This window comes from Podarcis raffonei, chromosome 1 (assembly GCF_027172205.1).
Source record: "Podarcis raffonei isolate rPodRaf1 chromosome 1, rPodRaf1.pri, whole genome shotgun sequence".
Taxonomy (NCBI): Eukaryota; Metazoa; Chordata; class Lepidosauria; order Squamata; family Lacertidae; genus Podarcis; species Podarcis raffonei.
The window spans coordinates 21,403,028-21,409,226 of NC_070602.1; the positions used below are offsets into that span (position 1 = coordinate 21,403,028).

The following is a 6,199-nucleotide window of genomic DNA, read 5'->3' on the forward strand; positions in this document are numbered from 1 at the left end:
TCCAGTGATCTATCAGTAGATTTCCCTATGCTTTTCACCAGCCCCCAGCTTTAAGTAACAAAACTTCTAGAACCCCTCTTGATTATTTGTGCTGGGATTTATGTTTCCCCCCTTCCTGTGCGTGTGTGTCTACAGGAGGCCGACCCGACGAGCAAAATGAGAGTGAAAAACAGAAGATGCTAAAGGGGATGAAGAAACATCTGAAACACTTGCTCTCTCAGTCTGTTTTTAAAAGCTTGATGAAGACCAAATACCCAACCCAGTCTGGGAAACTGCTCTTGTCCGATATTTCGGAAGAACATTCTCAGTCTGCATTGGACACCATGTCAAAAGCAAAAGCGAAGAAGAAGATGAAGAAGAAACCACAGCAAAATGCAGAGAAGTTAAAGAAGTGATGGGACATTTTGGGGGTGCAAGATAAGGAACACTTAATTCTCCCCTTCTCAGCCACTGGATGCTCAGACCGCTTTTAAGCACAGACCTCTTCTAGAATGATTGCTGCTTCCTCTCCTGTTGCTTCTCTCAAGTCAGTCAACGTGCATGTACAGACACCCACCCACATGGTCCTTCTTGGTGCTGAGTTTACCTGACATGCAGGTGATGTCCAGTGTCTTGAGTTTTGTGTAAAACATGCCACCTGAAAGAACTAGGTGAGTGGAAATCATTGCACGTGATTGGGGTTGTGTAGAAGCAACTGCAGAGGTAGCAGTGAGCCCAGAGGAGTAGGTAAGCATAAATGTGTGTGTATCAATTCTGTATCCTTTTAATCAAGTTCATTTATTCATTTAAGTTGCAGGGTGTTGCAGGGCATTGCATATGCGTTTCTAAAGAAAATCCTATGTTTGTAATTCTTCGAATATTGCATTAGCATTTGATGCTTTAAATTGTGGGGAATCTTCTCTTCTGCGGAAAGAAGAAACTAAAACATGTCGGGGGGGGTAATAGACTGTAAGGTAAAGGTACCCCTGCCCATTTGGGCCAGTCGTGACCAACTCTGGGGTTGCGCGCCCATCTCGCTTAAGAGGCCGGGGGCCAGCGCTGTCCGAAGACACTTCCGGGTCACGTGGCCATCGTGACCCTAAAGCGTGACCCTAAATATACTGTGCCCTAAAGTAAATTAGAGAATGAATTCCTTCCTGTTCTTAACTTGCCCAGCTGAAGTCTATATTAAAATATTTGTAAAACTTTTTATTAGCATTTTTATTACATGCAAAGCACATAAAACAGAGGCAATGAGACAATAGGGGCCCTTCCAATGTATCCAGTGGTTGTGGGAGAAGAAGGTACAGCCCATCTTTCTCTTTTTGCTGTTCAGGAAAATCCCTGATCCACTGGAGAGGTGGGTTTGTTTGCTTGTTTACAGAAAGATCAGGGGGAAGGGTAGCTTTATGGAGGCGTTTGAAAGCAAATTACAATTTCAGAATTCATTGCCCTCAGCAACTTAGAAACTTCATGCAGGAAATCAGTTCAAGTAAGTTATGTATATTTCTAGTTTGCAATGGAAAATTACTGACTGAAAAACAGGTGGGTAGGAGGATAAGCACAACTATGCTGCTTGACAGTCTTTACAAGGTCATTTGGTTACATATATGCTCTACCACTCACAACTTTGGAATAGTTTACCAAAATTTGTTTGTGTTACAGCTGTTTCCTACCTGAAGAAAGATGTATACCTTTCTCAAAGTCAGGGGATATTTCTATTATTATTTGTGTTAGCCAGCTGCCCTGGAGGCTCTGTGAAGCTATATTCAGTAATAAAATAATAATTAAATGAAATTCATTCAAGAAACAAGGAGCTTGCATGTAAAACTGCCTTGTGGGATGGCTTCAGGAAAAGAAAAGGCTAAGGAGTAAATCCTGCACAAATCCAGAGTTGAGTCCCTACAATGCTTGGATGACACCTTGTATGCCTCATTCCAGCAACTCCTGCAGTCAAGCTGGTGCCAAATATATTGCTCTGCTTTCCTTTGGACCACATCAGTGAGGCTGAGAGAGGGGTCTTGTCTTCTGGGCAGCCCAGAACCTCCATACGCACTGCCCAGGCTTGCACCTCGGAGGGGTCACTTTGGTGCTGCTAACACAGCAAAAACAACACAGGCGACTGCAGTTCTGAGGTACTGATCTCTGCAGCCACAGCAGGTGCTGTGATTCTCCAGGGATTGGACTTCACCCCCAGAGGCACACTCCATTGTTTCTCGAGGCAGGTGGATGCCAACTGGTTGCTGAAAAAGGACCTGCAGTATTCCTGTGTTACACATGACCATGAGGAAGAACTGGATCCTCAAGACTTCCGAAAGAAAGTTGGAGCAATAGTCCATCCCCCAAATTGAGTGTCTTTTGTCAGCAGTAGCTGGAGGTCAGCTATTGTAGTCCTAACTGTATCTGGAGGGCCACAAGTTCTGTACCCTGAGTGAAGTGAAGCTTCTGCCATCACTGTTAAGAATTCAGAAATGGCTGCTCCAGTGGGATTTCTTGTTTTCATACCCTTATTTAAATGCATAGGAGTTCTGGACAGGCAGGACAGATGGCACACCACATTGGCTGTGCAAATCTTTGGTTTTGCTTGACAGTTTCAAGTATCTCCTTGTCAATTTCAGGCTATGAAGCTTTTCAGACCAACCTTACAAAAAGCAAGGGAGCTCCTGGGACTGTTAAGTGACTGATAGAGCTATTATTTTCTAGGCCATATTTCCAATTAGCATTGTTACAAATATAGCTGTACCCAGGAGGTGTTCCGTGAAGAGCCGTACAATGCAAACACCTAATCCCAGATGTAATAAACATTGGCACTTTCAGATTTTAAGTCACTGCCCTCGCACGGAGGTTGGATGTAGGTAGGGTTTATTTTTTGAAACCTCTCTCCCTTTGAAAGCAGCTTGATCTGCAGACATTAGGAGATCATCATCAGCATTTGGGGATTTCATTTAAAGATAAGGCAAGTAAGAAGTGCCATGATAGAAGTTTCTAAACTGGAGAATGTGCATAGAGAAAAGTTCCCCCCTCCCACGACAGTATAATTCACGGAGAACTACCTGAAAAAGATTTACAGATGGTATTTAACTCTAAGCAGACTTGCTAAGATGTATAAGACTGAATCAGATAAGTGCTGGAAATGTAATGAGGTTGAGGGTATGCTCTTTCATATGTGGTGGACATGTAAAAGGGAAATTATTATTAGGAAATAAGTTATAATGAATTGGGGGGGGGGAATGTTTAAAAGCACCTTTCCAGAATAACCAGAGTCCTTTTTGTTGGGAATAAATCAGATGGAAATTCCCAGGTGTCAAAAAAGGTTATTAATGTACGCCACTATGGTGGTGCGTGTTTTGTTAGGTAAATATGTCTATGACAAACAATGGCTCCCTTGGCCTGAAAGCGAGGTGAGCACCACAACCCCAGTCACCTTTGACTGGACTTAACTGCCCAGGGGTCCTTTACCTTACCTTACCTCTGTTGAGCAAGCAGTATCTAGTTTCAGTTTTTAAAGCCTACATGCAGATTTTGCTATTGGGGCTGCAAATGCTATTAAAATGAAGGCTTTCAAAAGTTGATCAAATGGAGGTTGCCTCCAAAGATGATGCTCCTCTGGATTACAGGCTGGACCTGATCTTAAATTGGCAATGATCAGGAGAGGGGAAGCTGAATCCACTGGCTGTGCCCGCCCCCATCACACCCAGTATTAAACATCTCCCTCACATGCTTTTTAAGCAACTGGAGGGAGAGGTGTCATGTGAATCACACTGGGAGAGCCTATGCACATTCCCCATTCACCTTATCCAATAATACAGCGGAAACGGGGATGCCATCCAAAAATAAACAAGGGAAATTATTTCACGAAATGGTATTTTGATAGGTCTCATAAACCAACACTAGGTGGTGGTAAAGCACCACATTTCTATTGGTAACTTCAAAGCAGCATCCTAGACGGTCAGGCTTGGTGTTATCCCTATTTTATTAGTTAGTATTTTTATTTGGAACTCCCTGAATAAGGTCAGGGGAGAGAGGAACGCCGAACATAGCCTGCTCTTTAACCCAATTCCTCTTTCATGAAAACAGTGGCCACTTTACCTCAGGAAACAGGGAGAAGATGGAGATAATCATAATACTGGCCACCTTGCAAGGTGGTTCTTTAAGGATTTGAAGAGAAAGTGCTGAAGCAATGCATGTGGCTCAGTATCTAATATTGCTGTTATCTGAAGACTTGGGACTTTTCCTCACATACCATTCATAGTGGAATAGTTGCTGTTTTGATCCAATATTTTTTAAGAGTGAATGTGTCATCACCTCACGTGTCATTATTATTAGAGAGTCAATGCGAGGTTTTCCTTTCCACACCAATGGCAAGTTGAGGTTGAATTTAGAAAAGTTCCATGGCTGTAGTCACACCCCTGACACCCCCTTATGTTCCCTCAGCCAGTAAATGCATTCCTTTCTTCTTTTTTAAATAGTAAATTTTATTAGTATTTTCCACACAACAACAACAAAAGAAAAATAACAATACACAAAACACAAAAACAAGCATATTAAAAAAAAATCCAAATTTTACAAATTAAGAATATAAACACTAAAAAGGAAAACAAACATTGACTTCCACCAATCCCACAGCACCCCCTTTACCTCTCATTGTATCTTCCTGTTTTCCTTATCTCTATCCTAGCATCTAGATATAAATCCCTATTTCTTATCCTTTCACTTCACAAGGTTATTCCAAACTCAGCCAGATTTCTGTCCTTGAACCTTGGCTTTTGAGGTATTCATTTAGGCACTCCGATGCCTTTTTCACTTCACTTTTTGGTTTTTATCTTATTATATCTGTCAATTTGGCTAATTCTAAATATTCTGAAAGCTTACATAACCATTCTCCCCTAAGGGATAACTGATTCCCTTTCCAATACCTAGCCACCAGGATTCTTGTTGCAGACGTTGCATATAGTTTCGTCTTTTGGAATATCGTTTAAAATTCCTAAAAGGAATGCCTCTGGCCTTTTACTATATGATATTCTTAGTATTTTCTTTATTCTTTTTTAAGTTTCCGGCATTTGTAGAACCTGAGAAGCCAACCTGCTCCCAGCTTTCGGGACCTATTTGCACTAAACATATGATTAGCTGCAGCTGCTTGCTGAGATTTCATTTTGTGATAAACCTGAGTTTACCTCTGCATAATATGTCAAACGGCTTGTCTACCTCAGTTTAAATAATTGACTGAACAAGCGTTTAAAGCAAAGGAGGGGTTGCATGTTGTTGAATTTATTTCTGGTTATGAAGAGAAAGCTTCTCCCTACAGGAAGAGCTGGGATTAATTGATGTTTTGTTACATTTATATCCATCTTTTCTTCCAAGGAACCCGTTTTATTCCCTCAACAGCCTTGTGAGGCAGGTTAGGCTAACAAAAAGTGGTTTTCCCAAGTGGTTTTCTCCAGGGCTGAATGGGCAACTCAAATCCTCCCAGTCCTAATCCAGCACACAAACCACTACACCATATATCCTGTTTTTATGAGTTACTGTAGTTTCCTCCTCACAAGGGGGTGGGGGGAACCACTGACTGCTAATGTAATTGGGTGTGAGATTTATGACACTGATAATAAGCTTCACCAACCTCTTCTATTTATCACTCAAACACGAATATTAACTGCCACTGTCATCAAGTAATTAATGAGATTAGGTCAACACATTTAAGACCTCGGCTGCATTTGTAAAACCGGTCATCAGAATCTTTTAAAAATTATAATACAGCATTTAAAAATTAAATTGCAGGTCTTTGTGGCTTCATGGCTATAACTCTCTTGCTCACTCTTGGGGTCAAGTGTCTGTATGAGAGGAGATAACGGCTTAGATTTCTTAAAGAGTCCTACTTTAGGCTAATAGTGGGGGTTTTTAGGACACAGGGTTGTAGGGTTTCATGGCTCCAGGCTAAGCCAACCCTAAGAAAGGATCTTGCAGAGCTGAAAAATCTTCAGAAAAGGGCAACCAAAATGATTTGAGGCTATTAGCAAGTTAACTATGAGGAAAGGTTGTAGCATGTGAGACTTTCGTTCACAGAAAAGACAAGTAAGAGGCGTATAAAATTATACATGGTGAGTAGAAAGGGAATAGGTAAAAGCTTTTCTCTTTCATAACACTAGAACTTGTGCACATCCATTGAAGCTGAGTGTTGCATACCCGCCAATATTTCTCCAGTGAAAATGGGGACTATTTTACT

General features: G+C 41.4%; 1 long non-coding RNA gene across 1 annotated transcript; it reads left to right on the forward strand.

Moving 5' to 3' along the window:
• Positions 1 to 886: 886 nt before the first annotated feature.
• Positions 887 to 1,188, forward strand: LOC128407544 (uncharacterized). Its single transcript, XR_008328830.1, has 2 exons — positions 887 to 959; positions 1,114 to 1,188. It is a non-coding gene; the product is annotated as an uncharacterized LOC128407544 (long non-coding RNA).
• The last annotated feature ends 5,011 nt before the right edge of the window (positions 1,189 to 6,199 follow it).